This window comes from Parasteatoda tepidariorum, chromosome 3, assembly GCF_043381705.1.
Source record: "Parasteatoda tepidariorum isolate YZ-2023 chromosome 3, CAS_Ptep_4.0, whole genome shotgun sequence".
Classification (NCBI taxonomy): domain Eukaryota; kingdom Metazoa; phylum Arthropoda; class Arachnida; order Araneae; family Theridiidae; genus Parasteatoda; species Parasteatoda tepidariorum.
In genome coordinates, this window is record NC_092206.1 from 100,112,949 (window position 1) to 100,128,115 (window position 15,167).

Consider the following 15,167-nt stretch of genomic DNA (forward strand, 5'->3'; position numbering starts at 1 on the left):
AATATTTTATCTATGTATACTTCTATGCATATATATATATATATATATATATATCAATGAGTATTGATGGATTGCATTACATGGAGAGGAAAACCATGAAAGCCTAGTCTGATGGCAAGTGGACTACAACCTATGATCCGTCTACCACAGAGGATATTTCGAGTCAGCACTGTGATCGATGCGAGCAAGTTGCAGAATTTGTATTGCCCAGTCATCGCTGGGATTCGAACCCAAGTCACTTTATTGGTAGGCGAGTTCTCTATCCCCTTAGCCACCAAGACTCTACTAGAGAAACATAGATGAATGAAATGAAAAATAAATAGATATGCAAAATTCAGAGATATCTAATGATAAATTAACAGTATTTTTAAGATGATATGTCTGTCAGTATCAATTTATGTTTTCGACGATACCAGGAAGCTTCTCCGCGTCGAAACGTTTTAGGCAGATAAAGACGGGGGAAATTCAAGCAGCGTTATGATATAAAACAACGCTATAATGGCCTTACATAAAAAGTTTTGAATCCCATATAATTGAAAAGCAGTGATAGTATTGGATTAAATACTCTGAAATCAATATATCTTAGACATTGAGGATTTTTATAATTGAAAAATAGAACATGATTACAACATTTTTCATGAGACGTTACTTTACTATTTAATGCGTGAAATGATTTTAATTGTTATTTGCAACGTGCATCTTTAAAAATTTTATAACTCATAATATATCCACTGAATATAATTATTTTTTCAAATTTTAACATTCCCAACCTTATGATTGGAATATAGCACTTCTTCAAAAGAATATTAAATGACTCTAAAAATATTTTCCTAAGCAATAAAATAAATTTTTCCTATGTTTTTTATTTAATCAATTTAACAGTTCTTTTCAGTATTTAACAGTAAAATGAAAATCAAAGTTAAAAAAATTTTCAAGTAAATCAAATTAAATAATGGTTTGAGTTGCGGTTAAAATTATTTTCTTAATACTTTGCAATTTTCTATTTCAAATTTGCGTTAATAAATTCAAATATGTATAATTTGTAAATAATATTTTAAGATAATTTTATCTGCTTGTATGCCTTTACAAAGCGATTGTTTGAGTTAAAATGTAATTGGATTTACTTACTCTTGTCGGAAATGAAAAAATCATAATAAAATAATCAAAATATAAAGTAAAATATACATCATATAAAGTAATAGAATAATTATATCGCATATATATATCCTATTATTTGAGATTGGATGTAAAGAAATACGCAATAAAAATGCCCAACAATATGCAAAAAATGCTGAAAACTAAAATTTATCATTATTGTATGCTCTATTTAAAAACAGCAAAAAAATGTGTTAAGGTAAACTAAAGGATTTTTCTAATGTTATACCACGTTTATAAGTTCCTTTCTCGTCTCTCATGAGATTATCGAAAGTACCAAACTCATCTTGTATACGGTCCCCTGTTCACGCAGTTGCGAATTTATCCTCTGAGGTCGAAGATGAAATTTGCATCCACTTTCTCAAATCCCAAAAACCGATTTGAGGGGAGAGTTTTAATTTCCACTTTTGAACTTCGGGTATTGGAAATTGGAGAACATCTGAAATAGACTTTCAAATATGAAGTTTCTTCATGAAAACCTTTTTTTTTTCTTCTCACCACGAAAAAAATAAAAATAAATAAAAAATAATCAAAAACATAAATCAAAAAAATATATATTCTTGTTGCCTTTTTAAAGAGTTTCTATCTATTCTCTAACTTTGTGTGCATTTTGTTTTAAATTATACTAACAAATTTATTTGTACATATATAAGGGTTTTTTTTCGCATAAATCCGTGCACTAAATAATAAAAACAAGCAATATTGCATGTCTACAGTTTTTTTAAAATTTATTCAAAATATTTTTACATCATCCACTGTTAGCTTTAAAACTAGGCATGTCTACGCTATTTGGGTTTATTACAGTGAAGAAAAAGTACCCTGCAAAATTTGAAATGCAAGGACACATTCAAGACTAGAAGGAGCTTACTAAATGTTGTGTCTCTCATCATTAGTATTTTTTTTACAAAGTTTTATACAATTCAGAAATGGAATGCTTATAAGTCTCATCTTGGACATGTGAAGATAGTCTCATACCTTATTATAGCACAGTGATGAAGAGAAGATAGAGAAGGTTCATTCCTTACTCAAAGCTGAAGCTACGATTCCCCACATGACGTCACGTTGCACATAGATTTCAAAAATAACATCAAGAGGATATGAAAACTTTGCTGTTTCTGTAAGTAAATGAGTTGAATGTTCGACACTTTTCTGATAATAGCTGTCAAACTTTATCCAGCTAACAAATTATTTCTGTTCAAAAATATAATAATATATTTACTTGGTATTCCCTTATTGTATTAAAAAATAACATTTTAAAGTTAGAAAAATATATCAATGGCTGTCGTCATCGTTTCATTATCATTTTCAAATTTTAGTTTTTAACTTTTACTGTTAAATGAAGGAAAGCATATAAGAACCTTATTACAGTAACATATTGTTCGATAGCAATATGTAACTATAAAAGTGTCCTTATAGTTTATTAATTGGGATACCTCATTTTAATTTTTTTCCCATATATAATTATAATAGCAATTATTTTTCTTAAATATTATCACTAGGAAACAAGAATCTTAAGTTCTAATTACTAAAGAATTAACCTTCAGGCATGAATGAAAATATTATGCTTGCTCATAAATATTCAAAATTAAGGCTTTATAATTAAAACATATAAATATTTTGAACATTAAAAAATAGATTACGAAATTGGAGGAATTTTTAAGCATTAATAACTTTTATTTTTGAAGTTCGGGATTTTATTTTCTTTGACCTTTTTTTCTTCTTTTCTGTTTAAAGTTACGAGATGGTATTGAATTCAATGGCGAAATTCTAATGAAGGTTCTTAAATGTCTAAACGAAAAACGTAAAGCATAATGCTTTTTAATTCACAGCAGAATAAATTCGTCTAGAAATTTTATAATTCATTTGATGTCACCTTTATATTCTTTGAAGTAAAACATGGAAAATTACGTTTTCTCATTTTGTGTTTTATAATAATTCTTGCCAGTTGCTATCTGATAAGTGACTATTACTGTTAGATTTTCTCAATCGGATGAGAGGAAAATACCTCAAAATAAATTTTAAAAAATATGGAAAACAATGAATGCATTGAAATAAATTTTTAAAAAAATGCTAGTTATATGCGAAACAATTTATTTTTAAAGCGAGAAGTTTGTTTTGCGCCGTGACGTCACAGACTGAGATTAAAAGCTCGAAGCGGCACGAGTCACTTCATAGGAGTGATCTAATCCTTATATTCACTCTTTAGCCCTGATCATAGCGAAAACGTTCATACCTCATCATAGCAAGAAGACTTTATTATAGCATCTTTACTTCTCAAAGCAAGAAGATTGTCTCATACCTCATACTTTATCAGAGCAAGAACCTTTACTAAAATAGTACGGCTAATCCTCTGATGAGCAAAAACTTTCTATTGCTCATGGATAAGAATTTATCCAATAAGACCCCAAATCACCATCAAGTAACACTCTTTTTTAATAGTATTGAGGAGCTCCCTATACATTCCACGCTACCAGAATCCACCATGTGCTTTCTTTTCCCATGGGCCATCTCGGAAATATTTTGATTATAAAGAAGATTCATTCTCATATTTTGCATGACAGCCCAGCGTGGGACAAGGCCTTCTGTTGAGGATTCCGCTAGAACAGCTTATTTTTTTACCTGCCAGTTATTCACCTAAATCTCTTTGAAATCTTATTCCACAGTATTGAGCCATCGTTGTTTTGTCCTTCCTCTTTCTGGTTATTAAATTTTGGAGTTAAAACGTTTACGTCATAGCCCATTTTCTTTTCCACTGACAAGGATGCATTCGAGAACCGTTCTTTCAAAAACTGCTGTTTTTTGTTTTTTATTCTTAATTAGAGGCCAACTTTCTAAATCATGCATTAAGATTAGCCCTAATGAGAGTTTTATAGATTTAGGAAATTTGTTTTTCATGAAAGAAAATAAGATCTCAATAAAGTGCGAAGTAATAAAGATCTGATAAATCATCATACTGCCAAAGGTGAACGAATCAAACGAAATTTTTCCACAACAAAAACAAATATAGTGCACTTATTTATTGCTACAAACAAAAACAAAAAAATATCACATCTTTGTATTATTGCAGTTGTACCAGTGGCAGCAAAAATATTAATCAAGGCAGCGCCCTTCACGAAATAAGTCAACTTGATGAGTCAATATAGAAGAAAACTATCTGACGGAACAGGGTTATTCCTCTATCCGGATGTCTAAATATTTTCTTTTGTGCCTCGGACCTCATTCCTTGTCTATTGTCCAATAATCAGCGATGTCAGTCCTACTTATCTCCCTCGTTCCTTAAGGCTAAGGGGAAATTGATGGTCATTTTCCCCCCACTACGATACCCTTGTAGGGAAACCTTCATATCGGGTCCAAAAATATAGGATGAAATTGTGAGTGCTGTAATGCTATTGCCTCCGATTCAGATGGATGAATGGGAAAAAAGAAATGGACACAAATTAATGGAAAGTGTTATTTGTTTGTGGAGTTGTAATAACTTTTTCCGATTGTTTATCTGAAAGTAATAAGGTTTACGCAAGTACTGTATGCTTGCGAAGAAGATAAAAACAAATGTTTAGTTTGTATATACTTCGTAGCTAGCATAAATTTGCTAATTAGAAGAGACAATAACTACAGAGTGTCCTGCAGAAAGTTTTTAAGAATTCGTTGAAAATCAGGAAAACAGTTAAAGATAAAAATAAAAATAGAGGAAGCAAACAATTCTTGTAACTGAGCATACGTTTTGCTCTCAGAATTCCCAATTTCAATCCAAAAATTTTCCAACAAATGGCTCTGTCAGTTAACATCAACTTAATTCTGCAATTACAAATTTTATCTTCTGATTACAACGTAGGACTGTGACTGATGGTGCACATTTTAAAAACATCATAATAGAATTTTCATTCTTGTAATGATGAGAAAAGTTTGTGATGCGATTTATTTTATTTTTCTCATAAAAATTAAACTTGAGGAATAGGCCGGTTTAGCTTGGTTGGTAAGATGCTGGTCTCATGTTCGTGGGATCGTCCGGAGGCCGAAAAATTCCCACGTGTATTTAATGATGACTGGTGCACATGAAATCTGTCGGGGTCACAAAGTCTTTCAAGTTCTCCTAGCAAATCAATACCTCTGGAGATACTTAATTAGAGATTGATCATTCTCTGGTTCAGTTGAAAATTACGATCTGTGGATGAATGAATGGATGTATGAATGGATACTCCCTGTTAAACGTGCGGGGACAAGTGTGTGTAACTGAAGTCGCATTCTTGGCCATAGATGGCGCCACTGAAGGAAAAGAAACGCACTCTCTACCCTAAAGATCGCTTGAAATCCCGTAGCAGGCTTGCTAGCATTGGCAAGTGACATTAGTAATAACAACAACTACTTGCAACACCATCGATCTAAAACAAATTTTAACTAAAAACAGGAACTGTGGGTGAAAATTAATGTTAACATTCCGCACCCGACTCGCGTCGCCCACATTTCTGATGTAAAATATCCTCAGTGGTAGGCGGATCATAGCTTAGAATCCCCTTGGCATCAGGCAAACCGTGTGAGGTCTTCGTGGTTTTTCCTTTTCATGTAACGCAAATGCAGGTTAATTCCATCAAAAATTCCTCCACGAAAGCAATATCTCCCAATACTTGATCCAGTAGTTCCCTTGCCGACCGGCCTGTGAAGGGGGCAAGGAACTGTCCTTGCATCAGAAAGGTTCTGGTTCGAATCCCGGGCAAGGCATGGATGTTTCTTTCTCTCTGTGTGTTCTATATCCTGAATGTGACCCGCCCTATAAACGGGTTTGTGGTTGAATGAATGGTGTGGCAGAAGTCGAATTCTTGGCCATAGATGGCAGCACTGAAAAACAAGAATATTCGCACCCCCTCTGCCTAAACAGGCATACTACTAAAAAAAAGTAGTTCCCTTGTCTTCTGGATGAGGTTAAAAATTCTAAGGCTGCAAAGTGTAACATTAGTAGTTTTAAACCCGAAATCGGGTCGGCTGTTCAACGTCGGTTATAAATAAATATTTAAAAAACAACATGTTAATGAACATAAAAGTTTAAACTAGATCAGCATATTTCAAACTGTAATAAAATTCGAAGTCATTTCAACCATTAACTTCTTAAGTCTCAAACGTTGAAAAAATGGCGGAAAATGCTATTTTTGGTTTAAAAATGCCATTAGGTGAAGTCATAAATGCGCAATTTTTTGTTTCAAAATTTTAATTAATAAATTAATTTATGTCAACTTATTTTTTATTATTTTAGACTATCTATATTAAAAAAATCGTAAGGGCAGCCGCTGTTTTGTGCGTTCAACCTAACGTTACATATGGTTTGCTACGGTTTCTGAATGCACAAGAAGTTTAATCGAATAAAAAAAATATTAGTTTCGATTATTAGTTCGATAATTATTAACTATTAAACTTGTTGTAAGAAGACCCTTATAAGCAGATCTACTGCCTGCTAAAATGCAACTCCACAGTTGAAATTTACCTTGCTGATAGGTCAACGTTAATTTAAAAATTAATGAGATGTTGTTATTTTTCTTCAAAACTCTAAGTTTTTCAAAAATTGTTTCAATTTGAGATTTTCTTATGTAATTTTTTTAAATAATAATTATTTACCTATTGTTGTAAAAAAATATACCTGTACTTGACTTAATGTGTAAAAAAGCATGAAAAAAGAAAAAATAAGAGTGAGAAATAAGGTAATACCCGATACTATTCCTAATATTCTGTTTCCAATGCAAACTGTAATATGATATAAGGATGTCGTAACAAGCAAAATTACTTCAATTTTTTATTTCTTATTGCGTCGCCCATTCTGTATTCTTAAATTTCATTTTTTTTCACGTACAGCTGATTATTTTTAAAATCCAGGTATTCGTTCATTTCGTTACATTTAACATAGTAATAAGATGTGCTAACATAAAATTATAATAATTAGATGTTTCATAAACAAAATGAACTTTTTTATTGACTTTCAAGAAAATAAACAATGATGAATGAGAAGCAACCATGGGGGTTGAAAAGTGGAGCAAACTGGAGGTGGAGCCACCTGGTTGCATAAAAAATTATAATATTTCTATTTTTACATTGTGTGAGATGTTTAGATTGCATGATATTTTTGTCAGGAAACAAAATCCACAAGACTTGATTTGTAAATAATTTATGCACAATAAACGTGTGAAAAGGCTTTTTGAATCAAATTATTGACATTTCTTATAATTTTTTAATTGCAATTTAAAATGTCAGCCGTTGAGTATAAGACCAGGGATATTTTTACGTAGACAATTGCTTTTGAGAAAACAAATCTTAACTAATCAAAAACAATCTTTCTGAAACCAAATACCAAATGATGTCTAATATTTTGAACACTGGATCTAACTGGATGAAGGTATTGTCTAATAGTGCTGTCTCTAGTAAACGCGGAGTTGCTTGGGTGCTGATATGGACAAGGAGTAGCAGAATTCGTTGCAAACCACTTCTTAGCAGCATTTGGTAGAACTACTGGTTTGGGTTCTATTCGTGAGCCTTATGAGAGGTTTTCCAAACATACACTTTAAATTGAATTTTTAATTTTATTGCAATTTTTTTCTGTGGAATATTTGTAATCACACTATATTTTATCTCCATTGTTGGGTTTAAAATTAGAAAGCCACAAAAATTAGTATTTAATCTTCAATTACTCAACATGTGAATCCGTAGTATACATATATACATGAAAATTAACACTTATTCAGGTGGATTCGTAGAATGCTTACTCGTAAAAATTAACATCTATTCATCAATAACCTCTTACGTGGATCCACAAAATCCGTTGTCATAAAAATTAACTCTTATTCATCCATTATCCTTTTTGCTGATCAGTAGAATCAGTACTTATGAAAATTAACACTTATTCACTTATTATCTCTTATGAGGATTCGTAGAATCTGTTATCTTAAAAATTAATACTTATTCATCAATTATACTTTTTGTTGATCAGTAGAATCCGTTGTCATAAAAATTAACACTTATTCATCAATTATCCTTTATGTTAATCAGTAGAATCAGTATTCATTAAAATTAGCACATATTCATCCATTATCTCTTTGGTATATCCCTAGATTACCAACCACAATATAAAAGACTATCCTGTGTAAATCCCTTTAATACTTCTTTTCGAGTTGTCCATGAATTTAATGAAAGTGAAAAAAATAATTTATCTTCTCTATATGAGCATCGTTTAATTTTACTTCAAAAATAGCGCATTTAAAATTTATGCAATGCAATGCGTGACTCACGGTAAAAAAAAAGGTTAGGCTTTCACTACATAAATGCTATAGATTATTAAAAGCGTTTGTCTTAAAGTATTCGAACATTTGTCCTCAGTATATATATAATCAATTGCTAAATTAAACTTATAGTACTACATTTAAGCATATACGATTATATGTGCTAAAATTACACTGCAATAGACACATTTCATCATAAATTATACTATAGCACCATAGTGAAGATTATATTGTATTTTAATACTACACTTAAACTTATTCTATAGTCGGAAATCACGTTTAAACTTATATTCGACTATAATACAAAATTATAGCTTATACTATTATATTACAGTACTTAACCTTACACGATTGGATCTAATTATACTATAATTAAGCTTAAAACTACTATAACGCTACTCCTAAGTTTAGATTATATAATAATGCTCTATATTATAAGTTATACTATAGTATCACACTATAATATTACACAATAGTGTAATATAATACCAGAACACAGCACTTAAACTCATACTAAAGTGCAAAATACTATACCACAGTACCATATTATTTGCTAGATTATACTATGAAGCATATTCATTAAACTTTTATTTTTACTCTTTTTCACATGTAGTTAGCTTATCATAAGTGTATTCAATACAAACCATAAGCGATATATTACTGCATAAAAAAACAATTTATTAGATATAAAGTTAATTAGAATATTGTGTTCTTTTGCCAATTATCCACGCTTTAACTGGAAATTAATTCTACTTAATTATTACTAGATATTGACCCTAATTAATACTTTGTTCTTTAACTAAGTATCGGCAGCTATTCAAATATATTAAATGTTAGAGACGAATTGGCATAGACTTTTTAAAGCTCTCATTAATAAAATCTATTGATCCATACAAGCCACCTTTAATACATATTTTTAACACCTTTGCAAAATAGAAGTAAAAAACAGGCACGTTTGTGATCACAAATCAATATGCAAGTGATAAAAAATTAAAACAAAACCACAAAATCAGACGAATCACTAGTGAGGGTTCAAAAACATCAAAACCAGTATGATTACTTCAAAGGATGCTTCCGAGAACTGTCTTTCACCTTCTTTCTACCTGCATATAAATAAGTTTCGATTTCTTTTATCTTCTCTTTTCCGTTAATGACTCGACAGATTTTGATCAATTTTTGTTTTGTTTTTTCTTCACCTAAATCCGCATACCAACATTTTACTTTAATTTTGACGAGGATTCTAAAAATGAGAGGTTACGTAATGGCTGTCCTTAATATACATATTTTAAAAAATACTGACATTAGAGATAGCAAATTACTATTAAGGCCATGAAAATTTTTAAAAAACACTATCAAAAGAGCCACTAGTGATGAAGATGGAAAATCAAAAACATCTGAATGTGTATGAGCGCCGGAATTACTTTCACAGAGAGAATTTAATAACAGATTTTTAGAAACACCTCCTAGTTTCTTCAGGCAATCAAACGAACTTTCATCTCAGCCTTTTTTGCAAGAAATTCGAAAGATTTAGATGGTTTTAATTGTTTCGTCATCACTTAAATTTAAACATGCGCTCCCTAATGCTTATAGTGTAATTTTACTTCAATTTTGACATAGATTCTAAAGATGAAATTTAAAGGTCGTCATAACAGAACACGCTCTAAAAAAAGTGGAGGATTACGTAACACCCGGTGCAAGCTGTAAAGTATTAAAAAAAGATGTTATTTTTAGAAATGAATTTGAATTTATGCAATTCTCCAAACTGAAATATCTCGTCTATCTACAATATGAAATATATACTGAAATATCAATTATACTTAAATCCATCGATTCAATATCTCCACACATGCAATAACTGCCATATCATATTTCCCACGGAATTCGGAAACGAGGAGAGGTATGCATCTTCATTCAATTTGCTAGTGAGGGGGGAGGACAGGGATGCTAACGGGGGAGGGGTGGAGACGTCGCTTCCGATAATGATTGGTCATCGTCACCAGTGTCATTACGACAAAATGAGGAAACATGTCGTTTGTCATACTTCTTCCAACCCTTCCCCTGACCTCCACCAACAGATTACTTAGTGTTTTCCTTTCATTCCAAGCTCCCCCCCTCAACATACAGAGGAAAAAAAAAATAAATAAAAGAAGGAAGTACAATGTAGGTACAATGTTGAGGCAATGTGTATCAGAATATGATCCATCATGAGGGTGCCATCACGTTTCTATTCATTATCATTGCGTAAGCAGTCTAGACATTGATGGATACTTTTGCTATCTTCTTTTCTTGTCTTTTTTTATATTGGGAATACTTCTTTAAATGTTTGTTTCGGTTACGCGTATCCTCAATGGAGTTTCAGACGGATAAAATGCATTTTCTGATCATTGTACATTTTTTAATTGTTATTTGTCCCCGTTTGAATTATTTTCAAATGAACAATTTTACTAAAACAATCGTTTGCAATAAAGTTCTGCATTTAAATACTGCAATCTGGACAGCAAGAAAATGTGTGCTATTTAAAAATAGCAACCATTTTCTTGCAGGGCAATTTTAATTTTAGAAATTTTTATTGAGTGTGATTTTTTTTTCTCACAGAAGTATTTTAAATCTTGAATACCAACATTTGCATCGAATAAAGATTTATGTATTTGAACTATGTGCTGACTTATTCGAAAAGCACGAATTATTACATTTGTAATTATGACTCGAATTATTACCAATTATTACATTTGTTGCACGAATATTTACATTTTGTAAAATAAAGAGATTTGTAACTGAACTCACTCCTTTTGTTCGAATATCTTAAACCACAATTGTTGAGATCAAATAACAATATTTCTTAGACACAATGTTATATATACAGTAGTACTTCGGTTGAACAGTCTTACAGACGTCAAGCATTCCGCTCGGGAAAACTGGAGAGCTGGGGTCATGAGTTCCATTCTGCAATCAATTAAACAATCTGCTCGTACATGGAGCAAGGTGCACGCTAAAGTTGTCGGGACTGAAAGTTTTTTCGTTTGTTGTGGTGTAGAAGTTCGAAGAAAAGGATACTACTCAGGTACGTGTATGTATGTATGTATGTATGTATGTATGTATGTATGTATGTATGTATGTATGCGTGCGTGCGTGCGTGTGTTTGCAACGCATGTTTGAAACACATATATGTAACGTATGTATGTCTCTGTATTATACACTGTGTTATGCTGAAATATGTATAACATATTTCCTAACATTTAAAAGGAAAAAAATCATCTTATTTAATTCTTTTTCAATAAATAAAAATCATTTATATAATCTGTAATATAATTTTGTACCACAACCGTGAATTGAGTGCAAAATAAAATCTAATCTTAGAGATTCCCTCTACCTCTAACACATTAGCATAGAATTCAAAAACCGTTTTAGGGTTACTATTGTTTTTAATTCATTAAAATTCGTTATTATTTCTGACGCTTTCTTTTCCGTCAACACATTTGAATGCGTAAGGCTAAGAAAAAGATCCTCGGCAATATATTAAATCAATTAACAGCCAATACATGGATTCCTTGACTTTCCTTGGCGAAAACTATGCTAACGAACTCTTGACAATGGCATTTTACTTTTCTCCGTGGACGGAGGTGCTCTGTGGAGCTTCAGCCCAACACCTCCTAGAAAAGAGTAGGCCTCTGCACGGGTTACCATAAATATCCTTTAGTATAGTCCATTCCACCTTAAGTTGGCACTGGAGAGAAAGGTAGGAAATGTAATACTCCGCCTTTGAAAAGTAGTTCTTCGCTATTTTGGAATTAATTGCAGTTTAAATGCGCTCACAAATATAAATAAATGTTAAGTAAGTAATAAATAAGTAAGAAAAGTATATCTTGAAACATGCATTAGAAGTTTTTCATGTTTAAATGTATTTAACTTATAAATACCTTCTCAGTAAAGCGAATGTACAAAGAAGAAGGAGGTGTTTTAGTTTGGCGCTGAATTAGTTTTCAAGGACAAGGAATTGGCTCATTGGCTATGTTTCTACACTGGTCAGTCAGCTTTTCCATTCGCCTTGGCTTTGCTTAAGTGTCCTATCTCTTGTGCAGTTCTTATTTCGTTTTTTTTTTGTATTTGATTATTTAATTTTCTAAATATTAACCTCATCTGTACAATATTTAATGCAAAATTTTCCCCCCTCAGAATAAATGAAAAGAAAAAAAAAAAAAAAACACCCCAATAGACAGGTGAATATTATTAAACTGATGACAGTTGAGCATATTTGCTGTGTAGCTAATTCAACATGTGATTTTATTATTGTTTTTTTACGACAAAAGAAAAAAAAATTTTCGCTTTATTCGATCTCTGTAAAGATTCAAATTTTGCTTCTTTTGCGCCATGTTTAGTTCTGAAGTACAATTCGCTTTTTATAAGAACTTAAATAATGTAAAAATTTAAGATTTTTATTTTGTTCAATTAAAGGGACTTTTAAATATTATCTGAAATACAATTTCCATAATAGAAGTGTTAATTCGTTAGTTATAAACTAATAAAATTTATAGGAATTGAAATAATTTCAAAAAAGACGCAAAATTTGAATCATTAATTTTTTTTAAACATCGAAAGGTTAATTTAAACCAATCAATATTTTAATAATTATTTTTTAAATACAAAGCCCAAAAAGCTGAGAAATCCTTTCTCTTATGTAGAAAATATTAAGATATTTCAGTATCTGACAAAATATTTCGAGACTAACTAATTCTACAGTACTTAAATAACAAATTATACGGATTTTTCTCTTAAGCCTGCTTTCACCTGCAAAGGTCCTGAAAAGTAAAGGAAAGTTCTGATATTTCAAAATCTGTATTTTCTTTTGAAGAAATGCGCCTACCCATCCAAGTAGAATTTCGCCTGATGAGAAATTGTGGATTGAATTCAATTCAGGGCTACCCCACAAAGAGTTTGCAGAAGGAACTGTCAACTGTTAAAATATTAAATGAATAACATGATAACCACCAGGATAGGTGGTTATCATGTTATTCAAAGAGTTCCTGTTGAGTCTAAGAGGGTGGGATATGGCAGCTGAAAACATGGGGGGGGGGTGAACAAACAGTACGCCCCCCCCCCATATGGATAATACTAATTATTTTTTTCAGGTAAGTTCTTTTGTCTCTTAGAAGCAAATATATTTCAGAAAAAAATTTTATAGTAAAAAAAAAACTTTTCTGAAATTTTTTTTTAATTTTTTATTTATAAAAGAAAAAAAGAACAGTAAATATTAAAAAAACATAGGTATGATATTTTTCATGATCAATGATTTCCTGCCTATGTTGACTTTTTCTTCCCCAACAAAACACCAATGAGGGATAAATTAATGTACATTAATCTACAAAAAATAAGCATATAAAAATAAATATTTAAAACAAAGTATTTATGCGCATCTATGCATTTCGTTTTTTTTTTTCTTAGATTTCAGCAAAAAAGAATCTTGTCAAATATATTTTTTTCTGTTTAAAATTAGCTTCGTTTAATTAAAAAATTATAATAAGGAAAAAAAACAGTAAGTATTATAAAACATAAGTATGATCTTTTTCATGATCAATAATTTCCAGCCTATGCTGACTTTTCCTTCCCCAACAAATCACCGATGTGGGATAAATTAATGTACATTAATCTACAAAAAATAAGAATAAGAATATAAAAATAAATATTTAAAACAAAGTATTTTTGCGCATCTATGCATTTCTTTTTTCTTTTTTTTTTACTTAGATTTCAGCAAAAAAGAATATTTTTAAATATATATATTTTTTTCTGTTTAAAATTAGTTTCGTTTAGTTAAAAAATCATAATAAGAAAATCTGCTTTTTAAATACTAATTAAGAAATCAGCTTACAACTAGTATCTTAAAATAATAATTATGAGAAATGCTCTAAAAAATCGTGCTCTTTTCCGTATTCTGTACAAAATTTTAGTACGATTCTTGGTTTTTAAAAAAAAATCGGCGTTTTGCTTTCTTAAACGCCAATACTGGCCACTTTCTCTCCCTTTGTTGCTACCTCATCCCCGTACTGACTTAAAGAGTAACCCAGTTTCCATGTAATCCGGTCTACCTACCTTTCTCTCCAGTGCCAACTTAAGGTGGAATGGACTATAGTCAAAACGCAATGACATATTTCGTATTTTCAACCACTGCGCAACTTAGTACCCCGAACGTAATGACATCTTTCTTATTTTTCATCAACTGCGCAGTCAACTTCGTCACATCGGACTACTAAATTGATCCGTGCTGAGGCCTTCATACTTCTAGGAGGTGTTGTTCAGCCACGCTCTCCGGGCCATTTTCTAAATTAATTATTTTATTAATTCATAGATATATAAAAAAATAAAAATTTCTAAAATAATATTTTTTTATTATTTGTCATAATTTTATTCGTCATTTAAGCAGTTGATGTTTAATCTATAATGGCTGGCCTGTATCACTCTGGAATAAAATAATGAACACTTAAAATACATCCATCAACATCTTCTTCAACTCATAGCAAATACATCAACTTCTACAATCACCAAACTTTCCCTCGATATGCAGTAACTTCTACAATACAAGTTAACAAGACGCAAACAATAGCATTGTCTTGCACTAGAGATAATGCACCGAGATTCATTGTGCATTCCAACCGAAATCTTTAATGCATTCGAAAAATCCAGTTAATTCCCCCCTTTTCTAAAGTCATAAAAAAGGAATTATTGATGTATAGAATATAAAAATAAAAAAAATTCCACTCAACA